The sequence below is a fragment of the Phyllostomus discolor genome, chromosome 8, assembly GCF_004126475.2.
Source record: "Phyllostomus discolor isolate MPI-MPIP mPhyDis1 chromosome 8, mPhyDis1.pri.v3, whole genome shotgun sequence".
NCBI classification, from domain to species: domain Eukaryota; kingdom Metazoa; phylum Chordata; class Mammalia; order Chiroptera; family Phyllostomidae; genus Phyllostomus; species Phyllostomus discolor.
In genome coordinates this window covers 109,290,911-109,306,311 of record NC_040910.2, presented here as the reverse complement: position 1 = coordinate 109,306,311, position 15,401 = coordinate 109,290,911, and the positions used below count along the sequence as shown (strand labels likewise).

Genomic DNA, 15,401 nt, shown 5'->3' with positions numbered 1-15,401 from the left:
CAGCGTCCGAGGGATGGGGTTCCCACCCGAGCTCTTACCAGCTTGGAGACAACCTTGGTTTCCTCATTTGTAAATTAAGGGTAATTGTGCCTACTTTTCAGGAGGCCCACTGGGAGAATTAAATGTCCTACTATGTGCAAGGCACTTTGTACAGGACCTGGCCATACAGTAAGCAATCAATAACCTTAGCTTTCTCTGTAACTGTATCCTTCCCCACGAACCATGCTATCATATTACTCCACGCTCACCAGGCAAGCTTGATATCCTTGCATTGCATTTCTGAGATCTCTTGCTCTTGGAAAAACAATATCCTGGCAAAATCCAGAATCCTATTAACAGCAAAGGAATCCTTCACTCTAAAATAAATTGACACTCCTTTCTGAGCACGAGTCACTCGAGTCTAATAGAATCCTGTCTCCAAAAGACTTATCATTTTCAGGTGCGAAACAAAATACGTTTTGTGGCCTGAGAACCAGACTTAAAGCATAGTGACCCAAATCCCCAGGGTCCTCCTGAGGAGCTGGGGGGCACACGCCAGCCCGCCCCACGTAGTGCCACCCTCGGTCTACAACACGCGGACACGGGTAACACTGCTCAGCCTTCCACCTCTCAGACCTTCAATCGTGCGCTCGGAGGAAGCACTTCCTCTCCTCCTCCTCTAGCCTTTCTGGAGGTCAGAGACCCCGCCTTCGCCCTGGCTGGTGAAGCTCAGTGGATTGAACACGGGCTGAGAACCAAGGGTCTCCAGTTCGATTCCCAGTCAGGACACATGCCTGGGTTGTGGGCCAGGTCCCCAGTGAGGGCCCACGTGAGAAACAACCACACACTGATGTTTCTCTCTCTCTCTTTCTCCCTCCCTTCCTGTATAAAAACAAACAAAATCTTTAAAAAAAAATCCCATCTTATTCATCTTTGCATTCTCTCCTCCATCTCCCAATATACCTCGAATCAAAGAGAACCACCATAAATTTACTGTAAGAATGTATTTAAAACAAATTTTCTTACAAACACAACCCATTGCCATCCTGTGCCCTATGGCCCTTTTCTGGTTTATTTAACTTGGCCTGTGTTTCCTCCCCGCCCTCCCCGCTCCCTCCCCCTGCCCCACCCCCATCCCTCCCCCTGCCCTCCCTGCCCCACCTCTCCACACCTGAGCTGCCAGGTGTTACAGAAGAGTCAGAAGACTTCACTTACTGGGTTCCCAACAGACTCACACACGGAGACTGAGCCATCACTGGGCTTAGAAATCTTTACTCATTCACCTGTAGTTGATGTCCCCACATCAACGCTCCAAAGAGCACTGTCGCCATGCAGGGTCTGGGGACAGGAGACCGGAGTAGGCACTCGGGCTTCCTGTGTGACCGCAGTCACGGAGCTACAGTGACCTGACTCCACTCTCCAAAAACGGCAACTATTACTGTTTTCTGCTTTGTCTAAGTGACCTTGCGACCCTGTCCCCTCTTCCACTTCTTTGTCAGATAACCAGAAACCTTCTCACCTACTTTAATGCCAAAACAATCAAGCTCCATCCCTTTATTCTGAGGCAACCAGCTAGGGCAGAATCCAGCATTTCTGACCATCAGTTTAAATTTTGAAAAATTAGCCCTGGCTGGTGTGGCTCCGTGGACTGAGCGCTGGCCTGCAAGCCAAAAGGTTGCAGGGTTCAATTCCCAGACAGGGCACACGCCTGGGTTGCGGGCCATGCAAGAGGCAACCAATCAATGTTTCTCTCCATCTCTTTCTCCTTCCCTTCTCCTCTCTAAAAAATAAATGCTTTTAAAAAATACACTGTGTTCTATCTAAAACATAACACTAAAAAGAAATTTCAAAGTGTAAAAATACATAAAAAGTTCTACAACCTCCTTCCCACACTCCGAAGGAAGGCCTCGCCTGCCCCCAGAGTGTGGAAGTTCGTCCTGGCGGTCACTGCGCCCCCGGGCAGACTGTTCGAAGACTAAGGTAAACTGAGCGCACTCGGGGCAGCTCCGGGCACGGCGACTGGCACAGGGCAGGTGCCACGTCAACACTGGTTTGGGAAAACCTGCCCTCACACATACTTCTCTGTGCGCCTCCACACGGACCACCTCTCTGCCCCACCTGCCTGTCCCTTCTCTGTGCCCCTCCGCACAGACCACCTGCCTGTCCCTTTAACTCCCGACTTCCCTAGCAGAGAAGCGGGTACTCTGCTTCACTGTCACATCACACACTTGTTCACTCACTCCACTCCACGCCACCGAAAGCCCTTTCTCCAAGGTCACCTATCACAGGCTGATGGCCAAATGCATGGCTTTTTCCTAAGTCCTTAACCTTCCTGACCTCCCGCAAACACCAGTGACCCACCCACGCTCTTCCTCCAGTCCTCCCCACGGGCTCCTCCTTCCCCTCGGCTCCCACTGGGAGAGCAGCAGCCAGCCGTCCTACCTGCCCTTCCCTGGTTGCTCCTTTGCCCCCAGCATCTCCCAGGGCTCGGTACTAACCATCTCCCTTTCCTTCTCTGGTGAATTCCATTGGCTCTGTGTTTTGAGCATATCCTGAACTACCCCATTCTCTCTATGCCCACTGCCAAGCCCTGCCTACATGTCACTTTCTTCCTCAAGAACTGGGGTGAACACGTCCCTAGTGGTCCCCTCTTTGACAGTCTATACACAGTAGTCAGGGTCAACTTTTACTTAAATATATACATGTCCTCGGGTGGTAAAAATCAGGACAGCTGGAAGAGAATAAACAAGAATAAAAATATTTTTAAATACATACTCTGCTTGTCACCCCGCTCCGTTGGAGCCATCAGTGGTCTCCCACCATGCTTTTTTCTGGAGCCAGACCCCCCACATGGCCTGCAGAGGCCCCCTGTGTTGCGGGCCCCGCCTACCTTCCTCCCCCGACCCCACACAGCGCCCCCTCTGGCTGCACCTCACTCAGAGCCCTGGGAGGTCTCCTTTCAGTTCCTCGGAGAACACTAAGGGACCGACTGCCCCAGGCCTACAGGGGGCGGTTCTTTTCCTCCCAGGAACCTTCTCCTCGGCTCTTTCCTTTCCACGAAGCCAGTTCCCTGTCGGTCAGACCTCAGCTCACCCTCCCCACAATGCATTTCTGCCTGGCACGCGATGGCAGCTCAAATAAGTACCTGCGGAACGAACAGATTCCACAGCCTTCCTTCCGACAACCCCAGATCCACACACATCTGGGACCAATCTCGCCCTTCCACTTCAGCGCCTCGTTCCCAAAGGCCTGCTACAGATCCTGACCCCGAACCCAGCGTGCCAAGCGCACTCAAAACAGCTATTCATCCCTTCCCGAACCAGTTCCTCCAATCTCGTGAAATCGTACGAGCAATGGAATCCACGCAGTCTGCCTCAGGACTGTGATTTTCCCATTCATTTGCCCCACCTGCCCAAAATTCTTCAATCACCCTTCACAACGGACTCAACTATGGCTTCAATCACGCAGGCACGCAATCAACCGCTTATTCACTCAACAAATACTCCCTGAGCACCTCGTACGAGGCAGGTCCTACATTAGATCCTGGAAAGCTGAGCAGACATACTTTGTCTATTACACATCAGTCAAATAGCCATACAAATATTTAATCATAAACTAGAAAGTGCTATGAAGGAAAAAGTGCTAGAAACCATGAGAAAAAAGGTAAGTGAAGCAAGCAATGAGACCCCCGCACCAGGCCGCCTGGAGCGCAGGGCGTGCCGGGCAGGGGCTCAGCCAAGCCCCAGGAGGAGGGAGGAGGAGACGGCAGGCCTATCTTAGAGTACCCGCCGTCCCGCCCCGAATATTATCCCTGTCTCGTTTCCTTCCCCCACCCCTACTGTCACGGTGCTGACAGCCACCTGAGAGAAAGGGCACAGGTCTCTTGTGTGCCGACGCCCTCAGGGACCCCAGATTCACCTGTATGGTACCTAAGGAGTCCGTGCTTATAAAAGCTTCCAGGTGACCCTGACATGCGACCAAGTTCATAAATCACATGCTCAAACTATCTACCCAACTAACATGTATTGACTATTCTCATTACAAATCTCCCGGGTCAGTGTGGTAAACGGTTTCCAAAATCGTGGACAACGATCCCAGCCACATGGCACGCCCTCCTGCAGTGTGACTCTGGCACTGGGCTCCTGCCCGTGTCCCCTTCCACCGGATATGGGCCACGCTCGTGACTCGCTATGACCGAAATCCTGGGGCACAGAGATGATGGGGGACTCTCAGGCCTGGGCCTTAAGAGGCCCCCCAGCTCCCACTGTGGGCCCCCGGAAGCCAACCCCCAGGGAAAAGGAGCCCGGTCTACACTGGTGAGTGGTGAGAGGCCGAGAGAGAAATGGACCTCGTGGAGGAGAACCAAGACGCCCCGGCCAGCCGCCAGCACTGAGGCCCCAGCCGTCTGGGCGGCGCCGTGGGGAGCCCTCCGGTCTCATCACTGTCACGCGGGGCACACCAACACGCTGCTCTTCCCTGCATCACCCACGGAGTGACGGGCAATGAGACAGTTGTCATCTGAGGCCACCAAGAGTTTCAGGGTGATTTGTGACTCAGTGATAGATAAGCCGAACGGAAACTCAACACTTTCAGCAGCCGTTCAAATGCTTCTCGAATTTGAAGATCAGGCTCTTCCTCATATTCATTAAAATTACTCCTCCTTCCATTTAAACCCGTTTCCTTTTAAGTCTTTGAAGTACATGAAGAACAATTAATCAGAATCCCCCTGGCAGAAACCGTTCTTGTACTTGAAGATGGTAATCAATCCATCATCCCTTAGCTTTTCCTTCCTCCAGGCTAAAAATCTTCCCTTTGTAAAAAAACGTATGATGACTTATTTTTTTTTTAACTTTTAATCCTCTTTATCCTCTCTGAAGTATGTGGGGACCAAAACTGGATACCAGCATCTAACAGAGGTTATTTCCTAGCCCTTACGGTTCATCTTTCTACAATCAAACCCCACGCCGTCCCAAACATAGCATCTTAGCACCCCCCCAACATGTGAATTACCCTACAAACGTAAGCACTTATTGGAACTACTTTTCTGCTGTCGACACTCAACTTCCTCCATTCTGTGATGACTCCCTTCACTCATCACCTTGGCCTGACACTCCGCCTTTGCACTAGGTTTTAACAGAGTCTACACATCTGAGGCACAAAGGAAAAGCTAGAGAGGTTGGAGTAGGCGCACTAATCTCAGTCAAGGTCTCTTAACGCCGTCGAGGCCCTTCCACAGGTCAGGCAGGCCCTGGGAACCCCCTCCTTCCCCTCCGACATGAAGGGGCCTGGTGAAAGGCAAGGTCTTCAGCACTTACTTGCACACTGAGCAAAGGCACCTTTGCCGGGCAAGTCAATAAGGTCTATTTAACTGCAGGAGACAAACCAACTGCTTAACGCAACGTGAAAGCACATTTTCTCTCTGAGTCTTACCTGAATATAGGTTTCCATGTCAGAAGTAGCTTCATAACCACCAGTAAAATAGGGATAATAAAGCCTACCCAACAAAGGGTACTGCAGGTACTTGTATCAAGTAAAATGACACAAGGGAATAATTTTGTACAGTATTGATGCTATAAAAATGTTAGGTGACACTGTGGAATCCAGTTTGAGCAAGGCCCATAAATCTTCAAACTAACTTTGAATGGTTACCTGACGGTTTCAGACACACACATGGATTAGGCACCATGGGCTCAAGTTCATCAAACAGGAACCAAAAACATGCCATCTCATAAAAGAGCTTATACACGTCCCAATGCTGCTAAGAGCGATAAAGACATCTGAACTAGTGGTTTGACCTTGGAGACCCACGTCAGCCACTGCCTGGTGGAACCAGGTCAGGACCAGGCACAGTCACGGAACTCAGCAGGCTAGTGGAAGGGACACACCGTGCTGAGGAAATCTAAACGAGAAAGAATGAGCCCTGGCCGGGAAAGCTCTGTTGGTCAGAGTGTCTTCCCCGCTGCGCTAAGGTTACGGGTTCGATCCTCAGTCAGGGCGCATACAAGAACCAACCAGTGAATGCCCAAGTGAGTGGAACAACAAATCAAGTCTCTCTCTCTCTCTCTCTCTCTCCTGCTCGAAAATCAACCAATAAGTAGATAAAGAAATACAAGGAGAGAAGAACCCTACGTGAGAAAGGCAGAAGAGGTGTGGCGTATGGACTGAGGCTCGTGGTGGGAGAAGGGGAGGCCGCGAGCACGAGCCGGAGCCGGGAAGGACACCGTCGAATCAGGAACCAGGAACCAGGAAATGAGGAGGTCTGTGAGGTCAGAGAGGGAGAACCGGCCTGGGAAAGGGAGAAGCAGATAAGACAGGTAACAGTAACAGAGATAAGATAGGTAGAGGATGGGGCCCGACTGGGAAGGACTTGACCTAGGGAAGCTCAGCAGGAAATAAGGAACCAACGGGCACTCTGAAAAGCCCAGAATAAAAAGATTAGATTTGGCCTTGGGAAGATAACTGGCAACTGTATGCAGACGGAGCTGAGATAAGGACTGAACTAGAAGTTAGAAACTCCAGCCCCCAGAGGCAAAGGCTTTAGCGTGGGGTAAAGCCTTCAGGGTGTGAGACCGGAGGGAACGGGGCTGCCCCTGACCTTCGAGGAGCACAACGTGGGCCCTAAGAGCAGCCGCACTCGAAAGTTTAAGCCGTGGGGCTCATTAAACAAAACGTCTAGTTTTTGACCTCCGGTGAACTTCAGCAATAACAGTGGGAATTAAGAAAGGACACATCAAACAGTACTCCAGCAGAGTAGTAATCAACAGGGTTTAGCGACGATAGATTTGGCACATTTGGAGGATGTGAAGTCTACAAAGAGTAAACAGGGAGATTTGGTGGATATAATGAACCGAGTTCAAACGCACAGCAACAGACGCAGATGACGGGTACCAGGCAGGGCAGGTATGAGCTGTTCTGCGTGCGTGGAGCCGAAGGGCCTTTGAACACACTGGAAGGTTTGTCGAGCTAGACAAAGTCTGTCAAGGCTTCTGAAGCAGGAAATAAGGATCTGGCCCTGGACAGGTGGCTCAGTTGGTTGGAGCATCGTCCCATATACCAAAAAGTCGTGGGTTCAGTCCCCTGTCGGAGCACATACCTAGTGGCAGGTTCGATCCCCAGTCTGGGCAGGTATGGGAGGCAACCAACGTTTCTCTAGCTCTCTCCCCGCTTCCTCTCTCTCTCTAGTCAATAAACATGTCCTCAGGTGAGGAGGGAGGGAGGGAGGATGGATGGATCTGAAATTTGGGACAAACAGCTGGGCTGGTAAAAAAAAAAAATCCTGAAGACAGTTGAATTTATGGGTGTATTAGAAATCCTTAGAGGAAGGGGCTGGGGAAGAATGAAAACATACTCAAGGCAAAATCTTGTATCGTCAACAGTTACAGGATAATCCAAAGAGAGTAACAGGAGAGCACGCTGGAAACTCAGAAAGGACAAGGAGGCCTCACAGCCCAATGGAGAGAGTTGCCTGGGGAAGAAAAGAACGGTTCAGCAGTGCTAAGTGCTCGGCAGAGATGGAGTAATAAAATAAAGGCTGAAGCCAGGGCAGCGGGTTAGGTGGTCGGGAGCTCACTGGGGAGCTTCAGGAGAACATGAGTAACAGGGTAACAGGGGCGGAAGCCCAAGTGAAGGGTTGTGGAGAGGAGCAGAGTTGTGGGAGTACAGACTCTTCCTCGTTCTATCCTCATTGCGAACCTGCTATGTGCCAAGCACCCCGGATATAATGCTGATAAAAGATTCTGATGTTCAATACACCCATGATCAGAGCAAACCCAGGGTGCGCCCGGGAACCAGCCAGCCCGTCCCGGCGAATCAAGGAGACGCCCAGGCTCAGGCCCGCTCACTAGGGTGGGGCTGGGGCAGGGTGGTTCGGAGAGGGCCTGTCTGTGCAAGGGCCCGAGGCAAAAGAGAGCATGGATACTTGGGGCAACTGCAAGGGGCAGAAGCAAACTTGGGTGGGGGCAGTTACCTAGTGTCGAGGCCGAAGACTTACTAAAAAGTTTGGAGGCGAGGCGGAGGGAGAGAGGGCAGGAGCCTCAACAGAACCAGGGACCAGGGCAGGTTCTTCAGAACACCGCGGACAGGAATTCGGGAACTCACCAGTGAACGGTGAGTGTTCTCTGAAACCCAACACTCACGATAATTAGGCAGATAAGCAAGTATGTTTGCCTCTCTCTTCCTTTATTTAACGCTCGCTCCGTTTCAGCCAGGCCGGCAGCTCAGTGGGTTAGAGCGCCATCCTGATATGCCAAGGTCTGCTCCGCGGTCAGGGCGCACACAAGAACCGGCCAATGAATGAATGCACAACAAGTGGGGCAGCAAACTGATGTTTCTCTCTCTCTCTCTCTCTCTCTCTCTCTCAAATTAATAAATTATTTTTTTTAAAAAACACTAGTTTGCCTAAAGTATTTCTCACAAGACAAAAAAGAACAGAAGACAAGAGCAAAGATAGATAAAGCTGTAAATTGGTTTGACTTCTCTAATGTATAAATAATAAATGGTCTAATTAGGTCTATAACCGTATCCAGAGGCCAAATGAATGAAACTTTCCCAGCCCTGGCTGGTGTAGCTCAGTGGATTGAGTGTGGGCTGCGAACCAAAGCATTGCAGGTTCAATTCCCAGTCAGGGTACATGCCTGGGTTGCAGGCCACGGCTCCCAGCAACCGCACATTGATGTTTCTCTCTCTCTTTCTCCCTCCCTTCCCTCTCTAAAAAATAAGTATATAAAATCTTAAATAAAAAAAAAAAAACTTTCCCCACTTAAGCCCCAAAGAGCTGAAGGATTAACTTGGAGATAGCCAAAGATAGGGCAGTGACTCACTTCTTCGTACTAAGAATTTTCCACTGCAGCTCAAGTCTCACGAATAAAACTAAGAGAAAGAATCTGGGGTTACCTGATTTTTGCCTGTTTCAAAACATTGCCAGGGCAGAAAGCAAGCTGCCTCCAGTTCCAGCCGCTGAAGTCCTTGGAGCAGCATTCGGATGAGATCATCTCAGGAACCAACAGCAGCGGCTTTCAGGCAAAGTGAATGGTGCCGCCTGGGGACGTATCTTTGGTAAGCAGGGTTGCAACAGAGCAGGCGGTTTACCCAGGGCCGTGCTGACTCATGCCGGGCAAACACTTCCCAAACAACTCAGCCGGAGCTGGCCGCTGGCCGACCCCAGCGCACTGCAACCTGGAAGGGGAGAGGTGCCCCACTGTGTTTTTTTTTTTTTAATTGAGTGCTGATTACTGGGGACAGGTAAACCTCACTCCCCTAATGCCGGCCCCTCTGCGGGACTCTGGAACCTTTACCCAGAAAGCTCCGGTGATCACTTTCTGAAATTTCATCTGAGAACAGCTGGGGCTCAGGACAGCAAGATGCCTGGAGGGAGCTGGGCCCCGGCTCTGAAGATCGCCCCCAAGAGGCTGGCAAAGAAATCTCTCTGCCATTTACAAACTACAGCACCTGGGGCCCGAGGACCTGGGGCCCTGACTGTCAACGCAGGCTGTTCCGGCACTAGGGAGAGTTTTTGTGAGCTCGGGCCAGAATCGCTGTTCTTTCCCCACTAGGCCTCCTCTGGCCTCCCGACTTCCTCCGACAATTCAAGTTCTCCGATCAAGACAGAAATACTGGAGGTTCTGTCTCATCAGCTGTCACATTCTCTCCACTCAGGCTCAACTATCCACCGTCCTGCCTGCTAGACGCTGAAGGAATACAGGAGTCTGGGAAAGCTGTGGGAACACTTTTAAAAGAAAAAAAAATCCCTCGGTTTATGTCAGTTCTCATTTACTGGCCAGCTTACTTTTAAAAAATCAATTCTAGAATGACGGGATCATCAAGAGCAACTAATTATTATTGAATTTGCCCTGACAGGCTAGAGCTGGCATTGGTGCTATACAAAGAAAACAAGCCCTGGCTGGCGTAGCTCAGTGGATTGAGCGCGGGCTGCGAACCAAAGTGTCGCAGGTTCGATTCCCAGTCAGGGTACATGCCTGGGTTGCAGGCCATGACCCCCAGCAACCGCACATTGGTGTTTCTCTCTCTCTGCCTCCCTTCCCTCTCTAAAAATAAGTAAATAAAATCTAAAAAAAGAGAGAGAAAATAACAGATTAAGGCCTTGCTTTCTCTGTTTTCATTTGACAAAAAATAAACTCGAGTTCACATGAGATCCTTCTGTTCCCTGCCTGAAGTTCCTCTCGGTCATTACCCATTTCCTGGCCTGCTCATCGGAGGCTGCCACACCCAGCTGCACCCATCCTCCCAGGGAGGCCTCCCAGGTGCAAACCGGACGTAGCTGCCGACTCAACGGTCATTCAGTAAATGTTATTTTATTAGGTCAACGAAAATATGTATGTAGACCATCATAACTTGAGTTTTAAAAACTACGCTACTTAATTTTATTCCTTTTCAACAGGCTAGTTTAAAAAAAAGCTACTTATCCAATCACTTCATTCCCCTTAATTACATTGTTACGGTAGGATAGCCACGCTGGGCCTGTAGAACATGTTCCCGCTCTTATTTATTTTATTTTACTTTTTACGTTCCCTCGTTTACGTCCTCCCCTTCAGTGTTGTCCTTGTCAGAAAAACGGCTGTGTTGGGAAAAAATTTACAATAAATAAAACACTTAATTTAATTTAAACGTGGAAAAAGAAAATGGCTGTTTCAAGTTTTCCTACAGCGTCTGCTAATTAGTCCTTTTGCAATGATAAAAGCACCTCTCCAACAGTTAACCGCCATTATCTCGGGGACCACACATCGTCAAGAAATACTGCTGCGGTGGGTGATAAGTCACAACATTTTCATGCGAAGCAACGCTCGGGGCCCACACAGTACAGACGAATACACCACCTCCAAAGGGGGAAAAAAAGCATCGTGAGAAGCTTCTGACTCATCTGTATTAGTCAATAAGGACGGGAAAACCCGGAGGTGCTGTGCCTGGGAAATACATGTAAATTATACGGACAGCGACGCGAGGGCCAGGAGCTCCGGAACTCCCTACCTCCGCGGAGATGCACACCGCGCACCGCGCAGCAGGTGAGAGAAGCCAGCACAGAGGATCGTTTCCCTGCTTGGGATTCCCCCCAAACACGCTCCCTCCTAGTTACTTCCTTTAAATGGAAAAGGCTGAGGACTACACATTTGGAGCTTTAAAAAGATGCTGAATTCGAAATAATGATTTCAGCCGCTTGAGGTTTTATGAGGTTAAACGAAAACCATGAGAATATAAAAATATGTGTACGGGAAATTTAAAAAATAATGGTGGCCTTGCACTTAAGTTCTTTCACTGCCTTATCTTATCTTACAAGTCACACAAGTAATGCACCGCCCAAAGCTACCTACGTTCACTTTTCCCGGGGGGGTCACAACAGATGCGTTAGGGGTGTGTGTGTATGTGTGTATGTTTTGTGTACATAGGTATGTATATAAAATGTGCACACATCCACACCCATTGTTTTTGCATGAACAGGAGTATGTAATGTCATTGATAACCCACGTTTTGTTCTGCAATATATATTAACATTATAAAGCAGGCGTCAAGAGAATTAAAAATAATTCACTTCTCAGAATTCTGTAGCTTCCCAAATCCGTAGAAAATTACCAAATCCGTAGAGAAAGATATGAAAGGACACACCTGCCAAAGCGGGAACGGCAATCAGAGCAGATCAAGGAGGTATTTTTAGTTTTACAGGCATTTGAATTGTTCTTAACAACAAGCATATATCCAAGTATTACCAAATATGGTAATTTAAAACTCAGTTGAGCCCTGGGTGGTGTGGCTCAGTGGATTGAGCGCTGACCTGTGAACCAAAGGATCACCGGTTCGATTCCCAGTCAGGGCACATGCCTGGGTTGTTGACCAGGTCTCCAGTGGGGGAGGCACATGAGGAGCAACCACACATTGAGGTTTCTCTCTCTTTCTAACCCTAACCCTCCCCTCTGTCTAAAAATAAATAAAACCTTTAAAAAATAAAAACTAAAAAACTAAAATTTAGTTGAACTTTACAATTTTTTTACCATTTATAAACTACTTAATCTTGTCCCCTTCCCACTTTCTCCTCTCAACACCCACCTACTCTCCCATTCACAACATTCTCAATAATACTGTACATTTCTTCTTTTTAACAAAACTAATCTTAAGTATGCCCATGTACTTCTTCCTCCTCACAGGTGGTGAGCTGATAAACCCAGAAAACAGTGGTTGTCTCACCATGTGGAAAACTAGAGACATTGCCAAATTCGAATCTCTGGCATTCTGGGTTCCCTTAACTTCTTTTTTAAACTAGTATATCTCCAAAATATCTGCCATCTAATAAATCACAGAAACCAAACATGAAAAACGAAGGCCACTTGAGGATACTCAAGAGCGACTGAAAGCGCCCTGGAGAACCAACAGGAGCGCTGGCTGAAGGCGGTCCCCGCCCACCCGGCCCCAGGCACTGAACCGCAGACCTGCGGGGAGCCTCCAGGGTCCGCATCTTTAATGAGCATCTTCCTCTCCCACGTGACCGCGATGCCGCTGGGCCCTGGGTCGTGTTTTGACAGGTGAGAACTGTGTTCCCTGAGCGAAACGTGCTCTCTGCAAAGTTGCTGCTCAACCACCACCAAGCTGAACAGCAGTCTCACTAAGCGCGTCTTAGGCGTCAGTCCCCTCCCCCACGAGAAAAGACCAAAAAAACAGAGCAATAGGGCTGAATTTTTGTTGTTCACTGGCCCATTATCTTCTTCAGGCCCCCAGAGACATTTATCCTAACTACTTTTGAGGATTTTATTTTTATGTTTTGATGTTTTTCATCTTTATTGTATTTTTCCACGACCATTTAGTGCCCTTACACCCTCCCCTCCCCGGTAATCACCCCACTGCTGTCCCTGTCCACAAGTCCTTTTCCTTTTTGCTCCCCGTGTGCGATGCCTCCACCCCCCCAACCAGCTGCCACCCTGCTCTCCATCTGTGAGCCTGTCCCCATTTCCCTTGTTTGTTCAGTCTGTCCCTTGGGTCCCCCGTAGGAGTGCGGTCACACGGTGCCTGTCGCTCTCCGACCGGCTCACTTCGCTGGGCGTGATGCGCTGCAGGCCCCTCCCCGCTGCAGGCCCCTCTCCCCGCTGCTGCTAAGGGTCTGAGCGGTCCTGTTGCCCCGAGACGTTTTCACAGCTGGGGTGCGCGCAGCACGGGGGTTTTGCGGGACTTTTTGCGGCTGTTAAGATTCAAGTTCACCTGACTCAACAGAACAGTCAAGTAACACAAAGGAGAAAACCTCCCCAAAGACAGGGGCTGAGCGCGGAGGCTGCTGAATGCCCGGGGCGGCAGTTCTGCCCACACACTCAACCCGGGGAGGCCGTGCAGCTCGTGTGTCCTCGCCGTCCCCCAAGGCCGACTTATCACCGCGGCATCGCCGCCGCGGGCTCGCTGTGCCACTTGGAAGCACAAACCCGCTGTATACAATGGCCTCTCCTGGGAGACGAAGACCGTCGCCACGCAGGAACCGTTCCATCTCGGGACCAGAAGGACCGGGCAGTCCCTTTAATGTTTAACCAGCTACTTGCGCGTTTGGAGGCAGGAGCGGGCCCTGCGTGAGGTGCAGCCGCTGCGCGGCGCTCTGCTGCACAGCCACCCCCGGGCCTGCTTCACGAGGGCGCACGCACCGGGTCCGCTCCCCCACCTCCCCGCCCCCCGGGGGCCGTTACCAGCATCTGCTCTGTAACCTGAGTGTGGGCACTCTGTTGCCCCCTGTGTGCGATGCTTCCGAGTCCAGAAAGGCAGCCACTACTGAGGGCACGGCCGGCCTACCGCAGGCACCACCGCACGCTAGGTCCCCAAACGTCAGGAAGGGAAAGCGCAGGGAGCTGCAGGAGGAGGAGGGGAAACCCGGGCTGCCGGCAGTCTGCGGACCTGACAGCAAGACTGGCAGAGAAGCGGTCGGCGACGTGACCCAACTGCTACCCTGGGCAGCTCCCTCTGGACATCTGGCAACGGAAATCTCGGAACCATTGGATGGGTGTGGTTTTCTAAACAGAGCGATTTCTTCATTTTTTTTCCCCCCTCAGCTGCTAATACAGAAAAAGGGCAGGGAAAAGGCCCTGTCGTCCAACTCCATCACCCACACCTGCAACAGCTTCACAGTGAGGTGACGGGGACGCTCCCGTCCCATTCCTCAGTGACAACCTTCCCAAACAAGGATTCTGCAATTCCACTTAGAGTGGAATTTCCTGAATTCCTAATTCTCCTTCACTGTGTGCCTCTGGGTTCTTCCCCTCCCCAAACACACACACACACACACACACACACACACACTCTTTCTCTCTCCCTCTCCCCCCCACCACCTCTCTCCCCCTCTGTCTCCAATCCCTCACCCCACGCCCACGTCCTGCCTCCAAGTCCAACTGCCTACATTGTCACCCTGGTTCCCACTAAAAAATGCCGCAAGATCATGTTACCCCCACTCAGGCCCTCGCATCTAGGAGGCCTTTGTTGCCGTGGGCTTCACCTTGGCGGGTGACGTCTCGCCAGGCAGGTACGATTACCCGTCCGCCTACAGTTAATCTTCCAACTGGCTTCTGTGGGCTCCGGCAAAAAAGGATAAGGCTGCACAGCTTGAATGTCCCATCAAGGTAATCAAAGTAACGGAAGGGGGAGAGAGGGCAGAGAGGGCGACTTCAGAATAAAGGGCCAACTGTGCACGGCAGCAGCACTTAGGGAAACCCTCCCTGTGACCAGGCGGCTGACGGGCAGACAGACGCCCAGAGGACCTCGCACCCTCCAAAGACGGCTGCGCGCTGGGCTCTCGCGTCCCTCGAGGTTCTGCGAGAGGTCGCATCGTAAAATCGGACTTGTGTTGTTTACTTTTTAAATGGACAGACGTACACTAACATCCAGAACTCTAGTAATTTACTTGCACACAAAGCCGCAACCTTCTTTCAAACCAAACCCCTGTGACAGGAATAAAATACATTTCCGTTAGATCTTTCAAAGGTATCTCTCTCGTCCCTTTTATAAGAAAACAAACAAACAAAAATTGTTAGAGAAAGGAACCCCAAGCTCTGTCCCAGGGATGAAGTGCTTAAAAAAAAAAAATCATAAGGAAAAATACCTGTAAATACATCACCCGCTGGGGGCGAGGGGCGGCACCACGGAACAACAGGTGAATGAATGCACACGCACACACACACACACACACACACACACACAATCACGTACGGAGAACACGTTCCTACAGGAGTGGGCCGAGTCGGTCTACAGCCGTGAGTGCAGGAAACAAAGTTGACTCTTGTATCATCATTTCTCAATGATGATATTATTTTCCATGCAACGAACTGTCACCACCTTTGCCAACCCCAGCTATACACAGAGAGATACAAAACACATATAGTTCAAATGTCTAAAAGCATTCAATACACTTCTGCTTTATATACATACTTTTGTACCATGTTAGCATTTTCTTT

At 50.3% G+C, this 15,401-nt stretch overlaps 1 protein-coding gene across 4 annotated transcripts in view; it reads right to left on the bottom strand.

The window, feature by feature from the left end:
- The window catches only part of RFFL (ring finger and FYVE like domain containing E3 ubiquitin protein ligase), a 62,345-nt gene that overhangs the window by 32,574 nt on the left and 14,370 nt on the right, over positions 1-15,401 (bottom strand). Inside the window, exon 1 of one of the 4 annotated variants that reach the window (XM_036034068.1) lies at positions 8,872-9,016. The exons of 2 other annotated variants lie outside the window; for them this stretch is intronic. The gene's annotated coding sequence lies outside the window, so the exon portion shown is untranslated. Of the gene's footprint in view, positions 1-1,194; positions 1,218-8,871; positions 9,017-15,401 lie in introns of those variants that run through there. One more of the 4 variants, XM_036034069.1, reaches the window with a different exon arrangement.